This window comes from Leptodactylus fuscus, chromosome 10 (genome assembly GCF_031893055.1).
Source record: "Leptodactylus fuscus isolate aLepFus1 chromosome 10, aLepFus1.hap2, whole genome shotgun sequence".
Lineage (NCBI taxonomy): Eukaryota > Metazoa > Chordata > Amphibia > Anura > Leptodactylidae > Leptodactylus > Leptodactylus fuscus.
In genome coordinates this window covers 55,026,745-55,049,675 of record NC_134274.1, presented here as the reverse complement: position 1 = coordinate 55,049,675, position 22,931 = coordinate 55,026,745, and the positions used below count along the sequence as shown (strand labels likewise).

Genomic DNA, 22,931 nt, shown 5'->3' with positions numbered 1-22,931 from the left:
CAGCTTGGGGGACAGACAGCACACTGCCTCCGAGGTGAGGGATGCCCTCCTCGATGAGACGGCAATATGGTTTGAGCCGCTGCACCTGGGCCCAGGCATGGTCGTTTGTGATAACGGCCGGAACCTGGTAGCAGCTCTGGAGCTTGCCGGACTCCAACATGTTCCATGCCTGGCCCACGTCTTCAACCTAGTGGTGCAACGTTTCCTAAAGAGCTACCCCAATGTTCCAGAGCTACTGGTGAAAGTGTGGCGCATGTGCGCCCACTTTCGCAAGTCGACAGTAGCCGCTGCTAGCTTAAAATCTCTCCAGCAACGCCTGCATGTGCCACAACACCGGCTTTTGTGCGACGTCCCCACACGCTGGAACTCAACGTTTCAGATGTTGAATAGAGTGGTTGAGCAGCAGAGACCTTTGATGGAATACCAGCTACAAAACCCTAGGGTGCCACAAAGTCAGCTGCCTCAGTTTCACATCCATGAGTGGCCATGGATGAGAGACCTTTGTGACATCCTACGGGTCTTTGAGGAGTCCACAAGGAGGGTGAGCTCTGAGGATGCGATGGTGAGCCTTACAATCCCGCTCTTGTGTGTTCTGAGAGAATCCCTGATTGACATCAGGGATAACTCAGATCACACAGAGGAGTTAGGGATAGCATCCGATCCGTCACAGCTGGAGAGTAGGTCCACACATCTGTCCGCTTCACTGCGTTTAATGGAGGAGGAGGAGGAGGAGGAGGAGGAGGAAGAAGAGTTGTCCGATGATGTGATGGTGATACAGGAGGCTTCCGGGCAACTTCGAATCGTCCCATTGTTGCAGCGCGGATGGGTAGACATGGAGGATGAGGAGGAAATGGAGATTGAACTTTCCGGTGGGGCCAGAGGAGTCATGCCAACTAACACTGTGGCAGACATGGCTGAGTTCATGTTGGGGTGCTTTACAACCGACAAGCGTATTGTCAAAATCATGGAGGACAACCAGTACTGGATCTTTGCTATCCTTGACCCCCGGTATAAAAACAACATCTCGTCTTTTATTCCGGTAGAGGGGAGGGCCAATCGCATCAATGCTTGCCACAGGCAATTGGTGCAGAATATGATGGAGATGTTTCCAGCATGTGACAGTGGCGGCAGGGAGGGCAGTTCCTCCAGTAGGCAACCAAGTTCTCACCGGTCCACACAAACGAGGGGCACACTGTCTAAGGTCTGGGACACCTTGATGGCACCCCCTCGCCAAAGTGCCGCCACGGAGGGTCCTAGTGTCACCAGGCGTGAGAAGTATAGGCGCATGTTGCGGGAATACCTTTCCGACCACAGCCCTGTCCTCTCCGACCCCTCTGCGCCCTACACGTATTGGGTGTCGAAGTTGGACCTGTGGCTTGAACTTGCCCTATATGCCTTGGAGGTGCTGTCCTGTCCTGCCGCCAGCGTCCTATCTGAGAGGGTGTTCAGTGCAGCCGGTGGCATCATCACTGACAAGCGCACCCGTCTGTCAGCTGAGAGTGCCGACCGGCTCACTTTGATAAAAATGAACCACCACTGGATAGAGCCTTCATTTTTGTGCCCACCTGTGTAAAGCACCCCAACATGAAACTCCATGTCTGTACTCAACCTCTCCAATTCCTCCGCATCCTCATACTCATCCACCATAAGCGTTGCACAATTCTGCTAATACTAGGCTCCCTCCAACATGATTTCCCCCAACTCTGCTGGTTAGAGGCTCCCTCCACCCTGATTTCCACCAACTCTGCTGGTTAGAGGCTCCCTCCACCCTGCTTTCCCACAACTCTGCTGGTTAGAGGCTCCTTCCACCATGAATTTGCCCAAACTGGGCTGTTTAGAGGCTCCCTCCACCATGAATTGGTCCAAACTGGGCTGGTTAGAGGCTCCCTCCACCATGAATTGGTCCAAACTGGGTTTTTTAGAGGCTCCCTCCACCATGAATTTGTCCAAACTGGGGTGGTTAGAGGCTCCCTCCACCATTAATTGGTCCAAACTGGGCTGGTTAGAGGCTCCCTCCACCATTAATTGGTCCAAACTGGGCTGGTTAGAGGCTCCCTCCACCATTAATTGGTCCAAACTGGGCTGGTTAGAGGCTCCCTCCACCATGAATTTGCCCAAACTGGGCTGTTTAGAGGCTCCCTCCACCATGAATTTGCCCAAACTGGGCTGGTTAGAGGCTCCCTCCACCATGAATTGGTCCAAACTGGGGTTTTTAGAGGCTCCCTCCACCATGAATTGGTCCAAACTTGGCTGTTTAGAGGCTCCCTCCACCATGAATTGGTCCAAACTGGGGTGGTTAGAGGCTCCCTCCACCATTAATTGGTCCAAACTGGGCTGGTTAGAGGCTCCCTCCACCATTAATTGGTCCAAACTGGGCTGGTTAGAGGCTCCCTCCACCATGAATTTGCCCAAACTGGGCTGTTTAGAGGCTCCCTCCACCATGAATTTGCCCAAACTGGGCTGGTTAGAGGCTCCCTCCACCATGAATTGGTCCAAACTGGGGTTTTTAGAGGCTCCCTCCACCATGAATTGGTCCAAACTGGGGTGGTTAGAGGCTCCCTCCACCATTAATTGGTCCAAACTGGGCTGGTTAGAGGCTCCCTCCACCATTAATTGGTCCAAACTGGGCTGGTTAGAGGCTCCCTCCACCATGAATTTGCCCAAACTGGGCTGTTTAGAGGCTCCCTCCACCATGAATTTGCCCAAACTGGGCTGGTTAGAGGCTCCCTCCACCATGAATTGGTCCAAACTGGGGTTTTTAGAGGCTCCCTCCACCATGAATTGGTCCAAACTTGGCTGTTTAGAGGCTCCCTCCACCATGAATTGGTCCAAACTGGGGTGGTTAGAGGCTCCCTCCACCATTAATTGGTCCAAACTGGGCTGGTTAGAGGCTCCCTCCACCATTAATTGGTCCAAACTGGGCTGGTTAGAGGCTCCCTCCACCATGAATTTGCCCAAACTGGGCTGTTTAGAGGCTCCCTCCACCATGAATTTGCCCAAACTGGGCTGGTTAGAGGCTCCCTCCACCATGAATTGGTCCAAACTGGGGTGGTTAGAGGCTCCCTCCACCATTAATTGGTCCAAACTGGGCTGGTTAGAGGCTCCCTCCACCATGAATTGGTCCAAACTGGGGTTTTTAGAGGCTCCCTCCACCATGAATTGGTCCAAACTGGGGTGGTTAGAGGCTCCCTCCACCATTAATTGGTCCAAACTGGGCTGGTTAGAGGCTCCCTCCACCATTAATTGGTCCAAACTGGGCTGGTTAGAGGCTCCCTCCACCATTAATTGGTCCAAACTGGGCTGGTTAGAGGCTCCCTCCACCATGAATTTGCCCAAACTGGGCTGTTTAGAGGCTCCCTCCACCATGAATTTGCCCAAACTGGGCTGGTTAGAGGCTCCCTCCACCATGAATTGGTCCAAACTGGGGTGGTTAGAGGCTCCCTCCACCATTAATTGGTCCAAACTGGGCTGGTTAGAGGCTCCCTCCACCATGAATTGGTCCAAACTGGGGTTTTTAGAGGCTCCCTCCACCATGAATTGGTCCAAACTTGGCTGTTTAGAGGCTCCCTCCACCATTAATTGGTCCAAACTGGGCTGGTTAGAGGCTCCCTCCACCATGAATTGGTCCAAACTGGGTTTTTTAGAGGCTCCCTCCACCATGAATTTGCCCAAACTGGGCTGTTTAGAGGCTCCCTCCACCATGAATTGGTCCAAACTGGGTTTTTTAGAGGCTCCCTCCACCATTAATTGGTCCAAACTGGGCTGGTTAGAGGCTCCCTCCACCATTAATTGGTCCAAACTGGGCTGGTTAGAGGCTCCCTCCACCATGAATTGGTCCAAACTGGGGTTTTTAGAGGCTCCCTCCACCATGAATTGGTCCAAACTTGGCTGTTTAGAGGCTCCCTCCACCATTAATTGGTCCAAACTGGGCTGGTTAGAGGCTCCCTCCACCATGAATTGGTCCAAACTGGGTTTTTTAGAGGCTCCCTCCACCATGAATTTGCCCAAACTGGGCTGTTTAGAGGCTCCCTCCACCATGAATTGGTCCAAACTGGGTTTTTTAGAGGCTCCCTCCACCATTAATTGGTCCAAACTGGGCTGGTTAGAGGCTCCCTCCACCATTAATTGGTCCAAACTGGGCTGGTTAGAGGCTCCCTCCACCATGAATTTGCCCAAACTGGGCTGGTTAGAGGCTCCCTCCACCATGAATTGGTCCAAACTGGGTTTTTTAGAGGCTCCCTCCACCATGAATTTGCCCAAACTGGGCTGGTTAGAGGCTCCCTCCACCATGAATTGGTCCAAACTGGGGTTTTTAGAGGCTCCCTCCACCATGAATTGGTCCAAACTGGGGTGGTTAGAGGCTCCCTCCACCATTAATTGGTCCAAACTGGGCTGGTTAGAGGCTCCCTCCACCATTAATTGGTCCAAACTGGGCTGGTTAGAGGCTCCCTCCACCATGAATTTGCCCAAACTGGGCTGTTTAGAGGCTCCCTCCACCATGAATTTGCCCAAACTGGGCTAGTTAGAGGCTCCCTCCACCATGAATTGGTCCAAACTGGGGTTTTTAGAGGCTCCCTCCACCATGAATTGGTCCAAACTTGGCTGTTTAGAGGCTCCCTCCACCATGAATTGGTCCAAACTGGGGTGGTTAGAGGCTCCCTCCACCATTAATTGGTCCAAACTGGGCTGGTTAGAGGCTCCCTCCACCATTAATTGGTCCAAACTGGGCTGGTTAGAGGCTCCCTCCACCATGAATTTGCCCAAACTGGGCTGTTTAGAGGCTCCCTCCACCATGAATTTGCCCAAACTGGGCTGGTTAGAGGCTCCCTCCACCATGAATTGGTCCAAACTGGGGTTTTTAGAGGCTCCCTCCACCATGAATTGGTCCAAACTGGGGTGGTTAGAGGCTCCCTCCACCATGAATTGGTCCAAACTGGGGTTTTTAGAGGCTCCCTCCACCATGAATTGGTCCAAACTGGGGTGGTTAGAGGCTCCCTCCACCATTAATTGGTCCAAACTGGGCTGGTTAGAGGCTCCCTCCACCATTAATTGGTCCAAACTGGGCTGGTTAGAGGCTCCCTCCACCATTAATTGGTCCAAACTGGGCTGGTTAGAGGCTCCCTCCACCATGAATTTGCCCAAACTGGGCTGTTTAGAGGCTCCCTCCACCATGAATTTGCCCAAACTGGGCTGGTTAGAGGCTCCCTCCACCATGAATTGGTCCAAACTGGGGTGGTTAGAGGCTCCCTCCACCATTAATTGGTCCAAACTGGGCTGGTTAGAGGCTCCCTCCACCATGAATTGGTCCAAACTGGGGTTTTTAGAGGCTCCCTCCACCATGAATTGGTCCAAACTTGGCTGTTTAGAGGCTCCCTCCACCATTAATTGGTCCAAACTGGGCTGGTTAGAGGCTCCCTCCACCATGAATTGGTCCAAACTGGGTTTTTTAGAGGCTCCCTCCACCATGAATTTGCCCAAACTGGGCTGTTTAGAGGCTCCCTCCACCATGAATTGGTCCAAACTGGGTTTTTTAGAGGCTCCCTCCACCATTAATTGGTCCAAACTGGGCTGGTTAGAGGCTCCCTCCACCATTAATTGGTCCAAACTGGGCTGGTTAGAGGCTCCCTCCACCATGAATTGGTCCAAACTGGGGTTTTTAGAGGCTCCCTCCACCATGAATTGGTCCAAACTTGGCTGTTTAGAGGCTCCCTCCACCATTAATTGGTCCAAACTGGGCTGGTTAGAGGCTCCCTCCACCATGAATTGGTCCAAACTGGGTTTTTTAGAGGCTCCCTCCACCATGAATTTGCCCAAACTGGGCTGTTTAGAGGCTCCCTCCACCATGAATTGGTCCAAACTGGGTTTTTTAGAGGCTCCCTCCACCATTAATTGGTCCAAACTGGGCTGGTTAGAGGCTCCCTCCACCATTAATTGGTCCAAACTGGGCTGGTTAGAGGCTCCCTCCACCATGAATTTGCCCAAACTGGGCTGGTTAGAGGCTCCCTCCACCATGAATTGGTCCAAACTGGGTTTTTTAGAGGCTCCCTCCACCATGAATTTGCCCAAACTGGGCTGGTTAGAGGCTCCCTCCACCATGAATTGGTCCAAACTGGGGTTTTTAGAGGCTCCCTCCACCATGAATTGGTCCAAACTGGGGTGGTTAGAGGCTCCCTCCACCATTAATTGGTCCAAACTGGGCTGGTTAGAGGCTCCCTCCACCATTAATTGGTCCAAACTGGGCTGGTTAGAGGCTCCCTCCACCATGAATTTGCCCAAACTGGGCTGTTTAGAGGCTCCCTCCACCATGAATTTGCCCAAACTGGGCTGGTTAGAGGCTCCCTCCACCATGAATTGGTCCAAACTGGGGTTTTTAGAGGCTCCCTCCACCATGAATTGGTCCAAACTTGGCTGTTTAGAGGCTCCCTCCACCATGAATTGGTCCAAACTGGGGTGGTTAGAGGCTCCCTCCACCATTAATTGGTCCAAACTGGGCTGGTTAGAGGCTCCCTCCACCATTAATTGGTCCAAACTGGGCTGGTTAGAGGCTCCCTCCACCATGAATTTGCCCAAACTGGGCTGTTTAGAGGCTCCCTCCACCATGAATTTGCCCAAACTGGGCTGGTTAGAGGCTCCCTCCACCATGAATTGGTCCAAACTGGGGTTTTTAGAGGCTCCCTCCACCATGAATTGGTCCAAACTGGGGTGGTTAGAGGCTCCCTCCACCATGAATTGGTCCAAACTGGGGTTTTTAGAGGCTCCCTCCACCATGAATTGGTCCAAACTGGGGTGGTTAGAGGCTCCCTTCACCATTAATTGGTCCAAACTGGGCTGGTTAGAGGCTCCCTCCACCATTAATTGGTCCAAACTGGGCTGGTTAGAGGCTCCCTCCACCATTAATTGGTCCAAACTGGGCTGGTTAGAGGCTCCCTCCACCATGAATTTGCCCAAACTGGGCTGTTTAGAGGCTCCCTCCACCATGAATTTGCCCAAACTGGGCTGGTTAGAGGCTCCCTCCACCATGAATTGGTCCAAACTGGGGTGGTTAGAGGCTCCCTCCACCATTAATTGGTCCAAACTGGGCTGGTTAGAGGCTCCCTCCACCATGAATTGGTCCAAACTGGGGTTTTTAGAGGCTCCCTCCACCATGAATTGGTCCAAACTTGGCTGTTTAGAGGCTCCCTCCACCATTAATTGGTCCAAACTGGGCTGGTTAGAGGCTCCCTCCACCATGAATTGGTCCAAACTGGGTTTTTTAGAGGCTCCCTCCACCATGAATTTGCCCAAACTGGGCTGTTTAGAGGCTCCCTCCACCATGAATTGGTCCAAACTGGGTTTTTTAGAGGCTCCCTCCACCATTAATTGGTCCAAACTGGGCTGGTTAGAGGCTCCCTCCACCATTAATTGGTCCAAACTGGGCTGGTTAGAGGCTCCCTCCACCATGAATTGGTCCAAACTGGGGTTTTTAGAGGCTCCCTCCACCATGAATTGGTCCAAACTTGGCTGTTTAGAGGCTCCCTCCACCATTAATTGGTCCAAACTGGGCTGGTTAGAGGCTCCCTCCACCATGAATTGGTCCAAACTGGGTTTTTTAGAGGCTCCCTCCACCATGAATTTGCCCAAACTGGGCTGTTTAGAGGCTCCCTCCACCATGAATTGGTCCAAACTGGGTTTTTTAGAGGCTCCCTCCACCATTAATTGGTCCAAACTGGGCTGGTTAGAGGCTCCCTCCACCATTAATTGGTCCAAACTGGGCTGGTTAGAGGCTCCCTCCACCATGAATTTGCCCAAACTGGGCTGGTTAGAGGCTCCCTCCACCATGAATTGGTCCAAACTGGGTTTTTTAGAGGCTCCCTCCACCATGAATTTGCCCAAACTGGGCTGGTTAGAGGCTCCCTCCACCATGAATTGGTCCAAACTGGGGTTTTTAGAGGCTCCCTCCACCATGAATTGGTCCAAACTGGGGTGGTTAGAGGCTCCCTCCACCATTAATTGGTCCAAACTGGGCTGGTTAGAGGCTCCCTCCACCATTAATTGGTCCAAACTGGGCTGGTTAGAGGCTCCCTCCACCATGAATTTGCCCAAACTGGGCTGTTTAGAGGCTCCCTCCACCATGAATTTGCCCAAACTGGGCTGGTTAGAGGCTCCCTCCACCATGAATTGGTCCAAACTGGGGTTTTTAGAGGCTCCCTCCACCATGAATTGGTCCAAACTTGGCTGTTTAGAGGCTCCCTCCACCATGAATTGGTCCAAACTGGGGTGGTTAGAGGCTCCCTCCACCATTAATTGGTCCAAACTGGGCTGGTTAGAGGCTCCCTCCACCATTAATTGGTCCAAACTGGGCTGGTTAGAGGCTCCCTCCACCATGAATTTGCCCAAACTGGGCTGTTTAGAGGCTCCCTCCACCATGAATTTGCCCAAACTGGGCTGGTTAGAGGCTCCCTCCACCATGAATTGGTCCAAACTGGGGTTTTTAGAGGCTCCCTCCACCATGAATTGGTCCAAACTGGGGTGGTTAGAGGCTCCCTCCACCATGAATTGGTCCAAACTGGGGTTTTTAGAGGCTCCCTCCACCATGAATTGGTCCAAACTGGGGTGGTTAGAGGCTCCCTCCACCATTAATTGGTCCAAACTGGGCTGGTTAGAGGCTCCCTCCACCATTAATTGGTCCAAACTGGGCTGGTTAGAGGCTCCCTCCACCATTAATTGGTCCAAACTGGGCTGGTTAGAGGCTCCCTCCACCATGAATTTGCCCAAACTGGGCTGTTTAGAGGCTCCCTCCACCATGAATTTGCCCAAACTGGGCTGGTTAGAGGCTCCCTCCACCATGAATTGGTCCAAACTGGGGTGGTTAGAGGCTCCCTCCACCATTAATTGGTCCAAACTGGGCTGGTTAGAGGCTCCCTCCACCATGAATTGGTCCAAACTGGGGTTTTTAGAGGCTCCCTCCACCATGAATTGGTCCAAACTTGGCTGTTTAGAGGCTCCCTCCACCATTAATTGGTCCAAACTGGGCTGTTTAGAGGCTCCCTCCACCATGAATTGGTCCAAACTGGGTTTTTTAGAGGCTCCCTCCACCATGAATTTGCCCAAACTGGGCTGTTTAGAGGCTCCCTCCACCATGAATTGGTCCAAACTGGGTTTTTTAGAGGCTCCCTCCACCATGAATTGGTCCAAACTTGGCTGTTTAGAGGCTCCCTCCACCATTAATTGGTCCAAACTGGGCTGGTTAGAGGCTCCCTCCACCATGAATTGGTCCAAACTGGGTTTTTTAGAGGCTCCCTCCACCATGAATTTGCCCAAACTGGGCTGTTTAGAGGCTCCCTCCACCATGAATTGGTCCAAACTGGGTTTTTTAGAGGCTCCCTCCACCATTAATTGGTCCAAACTGGGCTGGTTAGAGGCTCCCTCCACCATTAATTGGTCCAAACTGGGCTGGTTAGAGGCTCCCTCCACCATGAATTTGCCCAAACTGGGCTGGTTAGAGGCTCCCTCCACCATGAATTGGTCCAAACTGGGTTTTTTAGAGGCTCCCTCCACCATGAATTTGCCCAAACTGGGCTGGTTAGAGGCTCCCTCCACCATGAATTGGTCCAAACTGGGGTTTTTAGAGGCTCCCTCCACCATGAATTTGCCCAAACTCTGCTGGTTAGAGGCTCAATCCACCCTGATTTTCAAAACAAATGTTGGTGCCAACCTCAACTTACTACAAGGGCCAAATTCACTGCTGGTGACAAGCTCTCCTCACTGCAAGTGCCAAATACACATGTTTCAAGGTGTTTTCCTACTGTCAGAGAGGTGGTATTGAGTGTGTAAAGTGTGTAGTTGTTAGGCTGTGATGTTGGGGTAATAGAGGGTCTTTGGTGTGTTAGATGCCCCCAGACATGCTTCCCCTGCTGTCCCAGTGTCATTCCAGAGGTGTTGGCATCATTTCCTGGGGTGTCATAGTGGACTTGGTGACCCTCCAGACACGGATTTGGGTTTCCCCCTTAACGAGTATCTGTTCCCCATAGACTATAATGGGGTTCGAAACCCGTTCGAACACACGAACATTGAGCGGCTGTTCGAATCGAATTTCGAACCTCGAACATTTTAGTGTTCGCTCATCTCTAGATACGACCACTAATGCAGAATCTTTCTATGGTCTGGGACTTGTCAGGAGCCAGCTCTGATTTTCTTATTGTAGCTGGGTTATCAGGCAGGGACACTACATGTATGAGAAGATATCCCGGCCACAATAAGGACATCATGGCTGATTTTCTGACCTTAGAAAGTTTCTGCATTGGTGGTCGTATCCATGGCAACCAATCAAGATAACAGACTGTCACCACTAAGAAAGTTAGAGAAAATCTTTAAAACTCTGCAGAATTTTTAATTACTTACATTTGCAAAAATGTTTAACTTTTAATCATCTATAAATTAAAAAATAATTATGTAGATGGGGATACCCCTTTAAGCGTGGGAGAGGCAGGAACTGCCGTCTATTCATATGAATTTCCAGGTGGCTACTGACCTGCAAAAGAATACAGGGACCACCAAGCAATTTAAAAGAATAGCTTTCAGATTGCACAAGTGTGATCTACCAGTAATAAAACCTCTTTCACATCAGAATCTTTTTTTTTTTTTTTTTTTTTTTTTATAGCCCTTAATGATGCAAGGTAGTATGTACATTAATGCTCAGTGACTTTTTCATATTTTCCTTCCCAGTCTTTCAAAATTCATAACTTTTTTCTTTTTCTGTCATATGTCATACAGCTATGTGAGGGCTTATTCTTTGTGTGACGAGTTGTACTTTCATTTGCCACCATTTTGGGGTACATATAATGTTTTCATTAACTTTTAGTTACGTTTTTAGGGGTCCATGCAAACATACAGAGTTTCATGGGTAAAACTCAGTAGTGTGACTCTAGTCTAAGTGTCTCCAGAAACATGCTAAATAAATAAAATATTCTGCTTAAACAAATGAGCTAAACTTGAAAACTGGTGACAAACTAAACATTTACAGTCATCTCAATGACAAAAAAGCTAATCATGATGAATCCTGTAAAACTGATTGTTTGTGGAAATGATGAAAATCACAAGATTACACAATGAGTGCTCCAAAAGAGAGCTCTACCTCAGATTGCTCTATGCCCTAGCTAGTCCAGAGAGCCCATCTGACAATATAAAGGGATGGCCAGTTTATTAAACTTATTTTCAGATACCCCTCTGTTGTAGATTGTCATTCATTAGTCACATAGAACACAGTGCCTTCTCTGTAAATCCTGTTCCGACCTGCATTACACAAAAACTCACTGCTTTGTATGGGTACTGTGTAATATGTAATTTCCCCTTTGGTGGTGGCGCTGCAAGGAAATTGATCAGTTACTGCAAGCTTTCCCCAGAAATAACAGCTAACCACTGGATCAGGGTAACAATTTGTTGTTTATTGTCACGGGACACACTAAAAAAAATGGGGGATTTCCAAATTTCCTTTAAGGTTATGTGCCCTTGCGACATAACTGTTATAGGTTTTTCAGATGGAATTCTGAACTTAAATCGTAACTTCCCTTTTTTGGCTATTTTTTTGGGGGATGTTAGATTAATAAAGTATATTACATAAGTGTTAACTAATCTAACCTTTTTTTAAAATAGAAAAACAGGCTCTAGATTTCTCCCTAAGAACCCTTTATCTGAGCTGTTGACAGGGAAAATACGTACCCATCTGTATTGCCGGTATGTAGAGCTGTCACATTACCCAAAGGCGGCATGGTCACTTCAAATGGCTGCATCTCCGGCTTTATGCCACTTAGAAAAGTGGTTCCAAAATCACACGAAAGCTGAGATTCTACAGTACAAAATATAGAACAACATAAGAGGGAAACTGCTTGGGGGGGGGGGAGTTGATGAACTTCTGCATATAAAAAAAAAATCACATTATTGACTTTTTTAATTAGTGATACAATACAATACAAAGAAGCTTTATTACCATGTCCGATTAGGTATTTGGCATTGCCAAAGCAAGTAGAGTGGGGGGGGGGGGGGAGGGCTGGCGTAGAGTGGATGGATGGGTGGTCTGGGGTACAATTGCTCTGTCTCCCTGTTATGTGTTTGTGGGGACACTGCCTGTAAAGCTGGGTTGAGCATATATCGCTGGACTGAATTGCTCCGTATCCCTGATTTGGGGAGACACCCCGTTGAAAGCTCGACTCCTCCTCCTGCAGTATATAGCTCTGAAAAGAGCTGTTGTTCTTCCATTTTTCCCTGCCTACTAGAAGCTAATCCTCTCTAGCCCTCAGCAGCACATCTGTCCCTACGTCTACAAGCCGCTAAATGACACGAAGATGGCGCTGGCTATTCTTATAAATGGGAGATCACATGTTTTCGGCAGCCAATGGGTTTTTTCAATTTTTTTCACAGCCTTCGTTGTCATAGTTCCTGTCCCACCTCCCCTGCACAGTTATTGGTGAAAAAAACGTGCCAGGGAAGGTAGTAGGGGATACAAATTTTTACTGCGTAAGCCGCATGGTATTCAATTGGGAACGAATACCTCGAACGGCCTGATATTCGATTGAATACCTATTCGATCAAACGGTGCTTGCTCATCTCTAGAGCTAATAGGTGGTATAAACTTTAGTCTAAACCAGTGGTTCTTAACCAGGGTTCGATCGAACCCTAGGCCATATGCACGGTTCATTTTGTGTACCAGTAAAAAAAAAAAAAAAAAACATATACAGGTCTTGAATTTGGAAATAAATCATATTTGATATATCACTAAAGAAGGGTTCGGTGAATGTGCATATGAAACTGGTGGGTTCGGTACCTCAAACAAGGTTAAGAACCACTGCTCTAAATTAATTTATCATCCAAAATAAAAATAAATAAAATAAATCTCTCATACAAACACACCATAAAACACAAAAATATACTGTTTGTAGTGCATTTCACAATTCCCTTTGTGCACATCTGGGGGTACCTTTTTATGTTTTATCCACTAAAATTGCCATCTGTGAAACCACCTTAGAAAGTGCTTGTTTTCATTATAAAAAGACTTAGCACTCTCTCTAGTGGCCATTTACCATATATACTCACAAAGCCATTCAGTTGCCCATAGAAACACAAACAAACCAGTGGGACTAACAAAAGCTTCCAAGTGATAACAGACATGCTGAGAACTAAAAAGAAGTTTAAGAAACAAAATGGTAAAAAACCCACTTGCATTGAAACAACTGAGGTACCAAAGTCACTTTACACAAATTCCCCCCCCAGTTCCAGGCGAAAAGGTAGGAATAACTTTATAGTATGTTCAAGTAAAAGGGGTTCTCGAAAGAAGAGGTTTTGAAAACCTATTAGTACTGCAGTTATTGGGGTTTATTACATAATAATATACATAACTATTGGCCTATTCACTCCTATGTGAAGAGAGATAAAAAGATAAAACTTATTTCTATGCAAAAAAAAAACAAAACAAAGAAAGACACATTATGTTTTGAGCCTGAAATTTAAGTAATCATTAAGGCTGGATTCACACCAGTGCTCGCTCTTCAGTCGGGGATTCCATCCCCCATTCTGTTTAAAAATGCAAGCAGGACTTTTCTCTCTGCATTTTTAGGGCAGAAACCCAGCAGACCCCAGAGTATAAAAATCGGAGGGCCCAGGGGAGGTGAAGGAACATAAACACTATTACTTACCTCTAGAGATGAGCAAATACCGTTCGATCAAGTAGGTATTCGATCGAATATTACGGTATACGAGATATTCGATTCCAATCGAATACTATGCGGTAAACGCAGTAAAAAATCGTATCCCCTCCCACCTTCCCTGCCACTTTTTTTGCACCAATAACTGTGCAGGAAAGGTGAAAAAGGAATCAGGAAAAAGTAGGCATTGGAAAAAAATAGGAAAAATCAATGGCTGGCTAAATCAGGTGACCTCTGATTTATACAAATAGTGGCCGCCATGTTTGTGCTAGATGCGGTTTGGTGAGATAGGGAGAAACATAGTGGTGAGGGTCAGAGGATTTAGGTTTGGTTAGGCAGGAAAAATTAAAAACAAAAGCTCTTTTCAGAGCTAAACTGCTTGAAGAGTATATATACACCTCCAGTATATACACTCATCTGCAGAAATTTCACAAAAGCCCTTTTTAGGGCTCAAATTCTCTACCACTGGTATACATTCTAACTGTCCCATAGGGGTGAGAAAAAACCTGTATCCTGTCATCCAGTATATACGGCAGTATATACGCTCAATATATCTACCCTCTGTGTATGCCAAAAAAAAAAATATTTGAAAAATTAGTTTGTGAACTCATTCATTCCTGTATACTGTCATCCGGTATATACGGCAGTAGATAAACTCAATATATCTACCCTCTTTGTATACAAAAAAAATAAATAAATAAATCATTTGTATACAATACATCAGTTTGTGAAATCACTCATTCCTGTATATGGTCATCCGGTATATACTGCAGTAGATATGCTCAATATATCTACCCTCTATGTATACGGAAAAAAAACACATTTGTATACATCTCAAAATACGTAAGGCTAGCGCAAAGGGACGAGGACGGGGGTGTGGAAATGCAGCTGGGGAGCAAGGTTGCAGTCAAGCTACAGCGCATCCAATGGCTACTGGTGTGGGACAGTCAGAATCACGCTTCTCCACAATCCCTGGCTTGATGGCTACATTAAGGGTGCAGGGTACAACACTGACCAGGCCTGAGCACCAGGAACAGGTGTTACAATGGCTAGCGGATAATGCTTCCAGCAACTTTTCCACCAGCCTGTCAGCCACTACCTCTAGTCATCTTCCTAGCCAAGAGTCTGCCTCTCCTTCATCCAAACATGCCCAATCTTCCCAGCAGAGTCATTCCACCTTTGCCCCCTCCCAGGAGCTGTTTTCGGGTCCTTTTACCATCTCACACCCTGTTCAACCACTTCCCAAATCCCAGGAGCTAACAGACGACTTTCTTTGTCCTGATGCTCAAACACTGGAGCATCCGCCATCTCCTGGCGATTTTGTGGTTGTGGATCCGCAACCCATTATCAGTGATGATGACGAGACACAGTTGCCATCAGGGCAGGCTGTTGTCATGTGCGGTGTGCAGGAGGAGGAGCAGATTGAGGAATTGGAAGAGGACGATGTGGTGGACTACGAGACAACCGACCCAACCTGGGCAGGGGTGATGTCTAGCGGGGAAAGCCGTGTAGATCTGGAGGCAAGCGCAGCACCAAAAAAGGTGGCTACAGGCAGAGGCATGTCCAGAGGCAGAGAAGAGCTGCTTCACAGAAGCCAGGCCAGACCCAGCAAGGCCCAAGATATTTCCTGTACTAGCCACTCGCGAAAAACTCCCCCATCGAGGCCACGTTCCTTGATGGTGTGGATATATTTCAATGTATGCACAGAGGACAAATTTAAACTGCAACTCTAAACTGAGTAGGGGCTCTGAAAGAGCAACCTTACCACCTCAGGCATGCGCCGTCATTTGCAAGGCAAGCACTGGGCCCAGTGGGAGAGAGCAGACACAGGACAATCGTCATCCAGTGTTGCCACCACTGCCTCTTCCACTGTGTCCAGTGCTGTCGCTGCAGTCCAGACCACCAGCCAGAACACCTCCACATCTGTCTCTGTCACTTTGGGGACTTCACCTTCATCCTCCCCTTTTCCTGCCTCCGCTCCTTCTCCTACACCATCATGTGCCTCTTCCTAGCAACCCACCATCTCCCAGGCATTTGAGCGCAGGCAAAAATATAGCGCAACCCATGCACATGCCCAAGCCTTAAACGGGCACATCTCCAAGCTGCTGGCCCTGGAGATGTTGCCGTTCAGGCTTGTGGAGACTCAGGCCTTCCGTGACCTGATGGCAGCTGCGGCACCTCGCTATGCCGTCCCTACTTTTCCCGGTGTGCCGTCCCCACCTTGCACCAGCACGTGTCGCGTAACATCAGGCATGCCCTGAGTTCCGCACTTTGCACTAAGGTCCACTTGACCACCGATGCGTGGACAAGTGCATGCAGACAGGGACGCTACATCTCACAGCGGCCAAGACTCCTGGCAGGGGTTCTGAACCACCCTCCCCTTCCTCCGTAACATCAACTCCAGCTGTGAGCTGAAAACGCTGCAGCACTGGTGTGGGGAGATGTCAGCAGGCCGTGCTGAAGCTCATCAGCTTGGGGGACAGACAGCACACTGCCTCCGACGTGAGAGATGCCATCCTCAATAAGACGGCAATGTGGTTTGCACTGCTGCACCTGGGCCCAGGCATGGTCGTATGCGATAATGGCCAGAACCTGGTAGCAGCTCTGGAGCTTGCCAGCCTCCAACACGTTCCATGCCTGGCCCACGCTTTCAACTTAGTGGTGCCCCAAAGGGCCTAAAACTCTGCTGGTGCAAAGTTCAACTTACCCAAAGGGTCAAAAACTAAACTCTGCTGGTTAAAGGCTCAACTCACCTCAAGGGCCAAAAATTCTGCTGGTTAAAGGCTCAACTCATTTTAAGGGCCTAAATCTCTGCCGGTACAAGGCTGAACTCACCCAAAGGGCCTAAAACTCTGCTGGTTAAAAGCTCAACTCACCCAAAGGGCCTAAAACTCTGCTGGTTAAAGGCTCAACTCATCCAAAGGGACAAAAACTAAAACTCTGCTGTTTAAAGGCTCAATTCACCCAAAGGGCCTAATAGTCTGCTGGTTAAAGACTCAAATCATTTTAAAGGCCCAAATATCTGCCGGTACTAGGGTCAACTCACCCAAAGGGCCTAAAACTCTGCTGGTTAAAGGCTCAACTCACCTCAAGGGCAAAAAACACTGCTGGTTAAAGGCTCAATTCACCCAAAGGGCCAAAAACTCTGCTGGTTAAAGGCTCAACTCATTTTAAGGACCTAAATCTCAGCCGGTACAAGGCTGAACTCACCCAAAGGGCCTACAACTCTGCTGGTTAAAGGCTCAACTCACCCAAAAGGCCAAAAACTAAAACTCTGTTGGATAAAGGCTCAACTCACCTCAATGGCCAAAAACACTACTGGTTAAAGACTCAACTCACACAAAGGGCCAAAAACTAAAACTCTGCTGGTTAAAAGCTCAAATCACTCAAAGGGCCTAATACTCTGCTAGTACAAGGCTCAACTCACCAAAAGGGCCAAAAACTCTGCTGGTTAACGGCTCAACTCATTTTAAGGGCCTAAATCTCTACCTGTACAAGGTTCAACACACCCAAAAGGCTTAAAACTCTGCTGGTGCAAGGCTCAACTCATTAACTTAAATTGGAAGGCCTCACCTCAAGGACCAGAAAAGTATTTTTTGGAGGTCTCACCACATCACACACTCATACACAATAACAGTTAAGGGTGGGGGCTGTTGGATTTTCCACTGACTATGCCATCTGTGGTTGTCATCAGCAACGTGATTTAAAGGAGTACTTGCTAATGTTTCTTTAGCTTAAAATTTGTGTTTCTGTCCATTCTAATATAGAGGAAAGAAGGATTCCAAGTGTTTTTCCACTTTCATAGAGGTTCTATTGAGTTTGGAAAGTGTCTAGTTGATAGGCTGTGATAGTGGGGTAGTACTGGGACTTGGGTGTGTTAGATGCACTCAGGCATGCTTCCCCTGCTGTCCCAGTTGCATTCCAGAGGTGTTGGCATCATTTGCTGAGGTGTCATTGTGGACTTGGTGACTCTCCTTAGTCGAATTGTGGTTTCCCCTGAAACGAACATTTTTTTCCCATAGACTATAATGGGATTCGATATTCGGTCGAATGTTGAGGGTCTACTTGAAACGAACATCGAATATTTCACTACTCGCTCATCTCTACTTACTTCTCCTTCGCTCCAGTAGTTTGAAAGCCTGTTTGGTGATGTCCCAGACGTCACATGGGCAGGGGCTATGGCAGGTTCGGCTCACGTGACTTCTGTACCAACATTGAAGATGGCCGAAATCAGCGGGGAGTGTGCTGGAGCCAGGGATAGGTAAGTAACATTTTTTTTTAATGTTTCTTTCCTCACCTGGGTCTCCGATCTTTATACTCTGAGGTCTTTTCATATTTTGTAATAATTGTTCATGGTGGTTCACATTGGGGCATAATAGTGTGTGCAGGGTCCACTATGGGGTATAATACTGTGTGCAGGGGCCACTATGGGCATAATACTGTGTGCAGGGGCCACTATGGGGCATAATACTGTGTGCAGGGGCCACTATGGGGCATAATACTGTGTGCAGTGGCCACTATGGGGCATAATACAGTGTGCAGGGGCCACTATGGGGTATAATACTGTGTGCAGGGGCCATTATGGGGCATAATACTGTGTGCAGAAGCCACTATGGGGCATAATACTGTGTGCAGGGGCCATTATGGGGCATAATACTGTGTGCAGGGGCCACTATGGGGCATAATACTGTGTGCAGGGGTCACTATGGGGCATAATACTGTATGCAGGGGCCACTATGGGGCATAATACTGTGTGTAGGAAATTTGGTTTGTGCAGGGAGAGGGGGTGCATGTCAAACGTTCACCTTGGGGCCCAGCCATTCCTAGTTATGCCACTGGTTCAGATAACCATGTCAATTAAATGAGTATTCTCATTTTCAGCATTAATAAAATATCTACAGATTATACCATAAATGTCCTACCTATGGGAAGAGCACTGGCCTGCTGCCATGGAGTTGCACATTGCAAATATAATACAATACATTGTTGGCATAGATTGTATGTGGGTATTCAGAATTTATCATATACACTGCAGTTGAAAATCATCTTATATTTTTTATAGTTAGTAGCAGCTCTTCAAGACTGGAAGAATGAAAAACAAGAAGCTGATCCAAGACATCATGCAAACGAAAGCAACGTACTAGAAAGAAAAGACATAAAACTTGTTTTCAAATGTGTGGATTCTGACAATAAAGGGGGAGTATAAAGTTCCTTAGGAACAGTCCTACAAAGTATGCCTGCTAAAATATTCAGAGGTGTTAAAGGAACACTTTAGGCAAAACTTATACACTACATTATGCCTAATGCAAAGTTTCAAGAGGGGGGGCATGGCAAAGAGATCAAAGAAGACAGAGGACAGAATTCACCACATCTCAGGCCTGGAGAAATGACAATCACAGGGGGTCACACTATTATGATCTGCCTGCATTGTTGTTTGGCAATGCCAGGCAATTTGATTGGGTGGACCCTGCATATATTAGCGTTGTGTGCCCTTCCCAGAAATTCATCCACTCCTCCCATCCCCTTTGCTGTCACCTATAATGAAAAAAAATCATTGTTATGACAGTGGAGAAATTATATATCACAAACACCAAGACAAAGATGTCACAACAGTACACAAATGACAATTACATTGATGGGCAGTGGTAAAAAAAATAAAAATAAAAATAATAATAATAATAATAGTCATAGGGGAGGTCCTCAGTCATTGTCCACGACAGCCCGGTATAATTCTACCCATTGGCCATTGAATTTAGTGACAAGTTACAGCTTTTCGACTAAATTTAAATGGACTAATTTGTGAATCAAGACAAAGGCCATGGTTATGTAATACACTGTCCATGGTCATGTGATGAATACACAGGTGCACAGCTCGTTACAGTCACAGCACAATCATCAAACATCTACCTTGTAATGAGCTGTGCATCACATGACCATGGACAGCATATCACATGCCCATGGACAGTATATCACGTGCCCATGGACAGCATATCACGTGCCCATGGACAGTATATCACGTGCCCATGGACAGTATATCACGTGCCCATGGACAGTATATCACGTGCCCATGGACAGTATATCACGTGCCCATGGACAGTATATCACGTGACCATGGACAGTATATCACATGACCATGGACAGTATATCACATGACCATGGACTGTATATCACATGACAATGGACTGATTTTTATCCACTGGCAGTAACCAGAATGTATGACAATAAGCAGGGAAAACCATGAGGAAGTAATACAGAAAGTATATTAGAAAATTGTACAAATTTACATTATACAAACAATAAAAATTTTCTATCAAGGTTTGTCTGAAATTGTACAACCCCTTTAATCTTAAAAACTGCTACATGCGTATGTCTTATGTCCTTTCCCTTTTCAGGAGTAAGTTTATTTCAATATTGAAATTTGAACAGGTTTCGCTATTCAGAGTAATGAAATATACCCCCCAATGTTAAAGGGAGTCTGCCAGCACCAAAAATGATATTCAAACAGCCGCAGTACCACATAACATCACAGCCAGATCTACCTGTTGCACAATAGCCCACTTAGCAAAAGCTTGGATTAGGTCAGTGTTGCTGGAAGGGGTTATTGAGCGAGAAGAACCTCTTGTTGTGATGTTCATCCACCCCAGAAGTTGTCCCAAAGTCCCAGAAAACCCCTTTAACTATGGAGGCTGCTCAGGGATTGGGGGCAATGAACCAAAAATCTGTGGAATGGGCCATTTGCTAGCAATGTTGCTTAAAATGGTTGGCCATGTTTGGGGATTCTTAGTCCTCGGTTGTTCTCCCACTTAGCCATTATGATAGGACACAAGAGTGTGGGACAAACAACAAATTTACAAAAGTGGAGGCTCAAGTATGATCATCATTTTACTGTTACCATATACATACCAATATAATGATTATGTGTTTCTCTAGGTTTCTTAATGAAAAAGTGCAGAACGCTCTAAAACTTCTTGGATTTGTATTCAACGCAGAGGGCAAAGAATATAGAAGGAAACAGCTTGATTCTAATGAAGGGTAAGTCTAGAATATTCTGCAGGCATAGTAATGTAGAAAAAGTGTAATGCTATTTGAGATATATATATATATATATATATATATATATATATATAAAATGCTATTTGAGATATATACAGTATATGTATATATATATATATATATATATATATATATATATATATATATATATATATATATCAGTGACACATCCATATAAACTTTGCAATCACAAAGCCAGTAAGCTCTGACCACAGTTTCCTTCCTATTCTTGCAAATCCGCATAAATTGTTTACTCAACACCATATTGCACAAACTGCAATATTTAATAAACCATTCAAATAAAGAATACAGAAATTAAATAAATTGTGTTGTAATATTATGGAAATATGCGAACACTAAGAAATCTATTATCACGCAACCTCTAAAGTCACCGCAACTGAGCATTCCTAAGGAGTGCCCATGGGATTATAAAGCCTTGGTTTACATCAGCGTTCAGGATTCCGTTTGAAGTCCACTAGGGAACCCCTCCCCGATCGGAAACCTATATGCATTAAAAAGTGGTTACCTAAGAAACCTCATGGACCCCATAGACTATAATGGGGTCTGTGTGGTTTCCGCTTGGCTTTTGCACGAAACAAACTGAACTCAGAATACAATTTGCTTAGGGGGAGTTCACACTACCGTTACTAAAGTCCGTTGTTGTCTTCCATCATAGGATAACAGCAACAGACTTAAAGAGGACCTTTTACGTCCTCGAGTACATGTGGTGTAATACAACGCTAGAAAGCTTTCCTGTTCTGTGCCCCTGGTCAAGAGCTATCGGTGCCGGTACTGTAGTGTTGTAGTGAGGATGGAGGTCTTCTGGAATAAGTCCACTATGAGATGGTTACTCTTGTAGATCAGAACACTTTATTCCATGCTCCATCATGGCTCCCTGTCTAACAACTCCTCCCCCTAAGCTCAGCTCCTCCTCCCTTACTATCTCACTGTTGCTAGGCAGACAAAGCAGAATAAGTAAGCAGAACAGAACATACAGAACTTACTTATAACAACATCACAGGTACCATAGCTCTTCAGTGTCAGAAAGGCGTTTCTGACAGTCAGTACTGTGCGCTGTACTGTGAGGGGGCGTTCCTTACCGCCCAACAATGACGCTGAGCGGTGAGGGACGCCCCCACCCCAGTACTAGTCTATGGATGAGTACTATCAGGAGTAGGGGAGGCGTTCCCCTAACAGTTCATTACCCAGAATCTTCAAGAAAAACTCCTGCCAAGATCCTACATATGGTACAGTGGGTCAGCCCATTCTGAAATAGACACAGATAAAATGCAACCACAACGCGCTCAGTTGCTACATATGGGGACCAGCTGAGAGATGAAACAAATAAAATACATCTACTCCAGGCAGAAACATAACCAGGCACAACCCGGAATACGGACCGCCTTAATCCAAATATTCAACTTTACTCATAATAAAACCGAATCCCTCAATAGTTGAGTAACAGGAAGAGACCTAGAAGATAACCTCAAAAGAACACCTTTATTATAAGTATGCAGAATTAACCTCTTGTATGCAAAACCCTGACCCACAAGCCCAACTAAACCTGCAGCATCTGTGTACTGCTGAAACTCAATAAAACTTTTAAAAAATTAAATTAAAAAAAAATACAAAAATCAGACTGCCAGATCATCCATCCATTAAAAAGTTGGAAAAATTCTAGCCAAACCAGAAGGTCCGCCTCAATCTCCTTCCCCATCGAGCATGCAATAAGGGATTTCTAAAACCAGCAATAACCAAAGATAAACATTGGGAGAATATCCTACCTATAGGCAAAATCCTGGAAAAAAAGGCCAGGAGAGCTAGCAGGCTTTTACAGTCACAAAGTGGATGGAATTCTAGAAAATCCCATGCACACATCACAGAAAAATATGTGCAGCAGGTCAGTTATACCTACAGAAATGTTGGATGGTGTCGGAAGTCCTGAGACGAGTACTGAAAATCATAGTCATCGCTCATTCCCCTGCTCCCACCAGCAACCTAAGAAAGCTTCCATAAATTACTAATAGGAGCGCACATTTGTAACCAATAAGTCACCACTTTCCCATTGATGATAAAGATGATGACCAGGGGGCAACATGGTGGCTCAGTGGTTAGCACTGCAGCCTTGCAGAATTGGAGTCCTGGGTTTGAATCCTGCCAGGAACAACATCTGCAAGGAGTTTGCATTTTCTCCCCGTGTTT

General features: G+C 46.6%; 1 pseudogene; it reads left to right on the top strand.

Moving 5' to 3' along the window:
* Positions 1–13,141: 13,141 nt before the first annotated feature.
* The window catches only part of LOC142183509 (uncharacterized), a 37,287-nt pseudogene continuing 27,497 nt past the window's right edge, over positions 13,142–22,931 (top strand).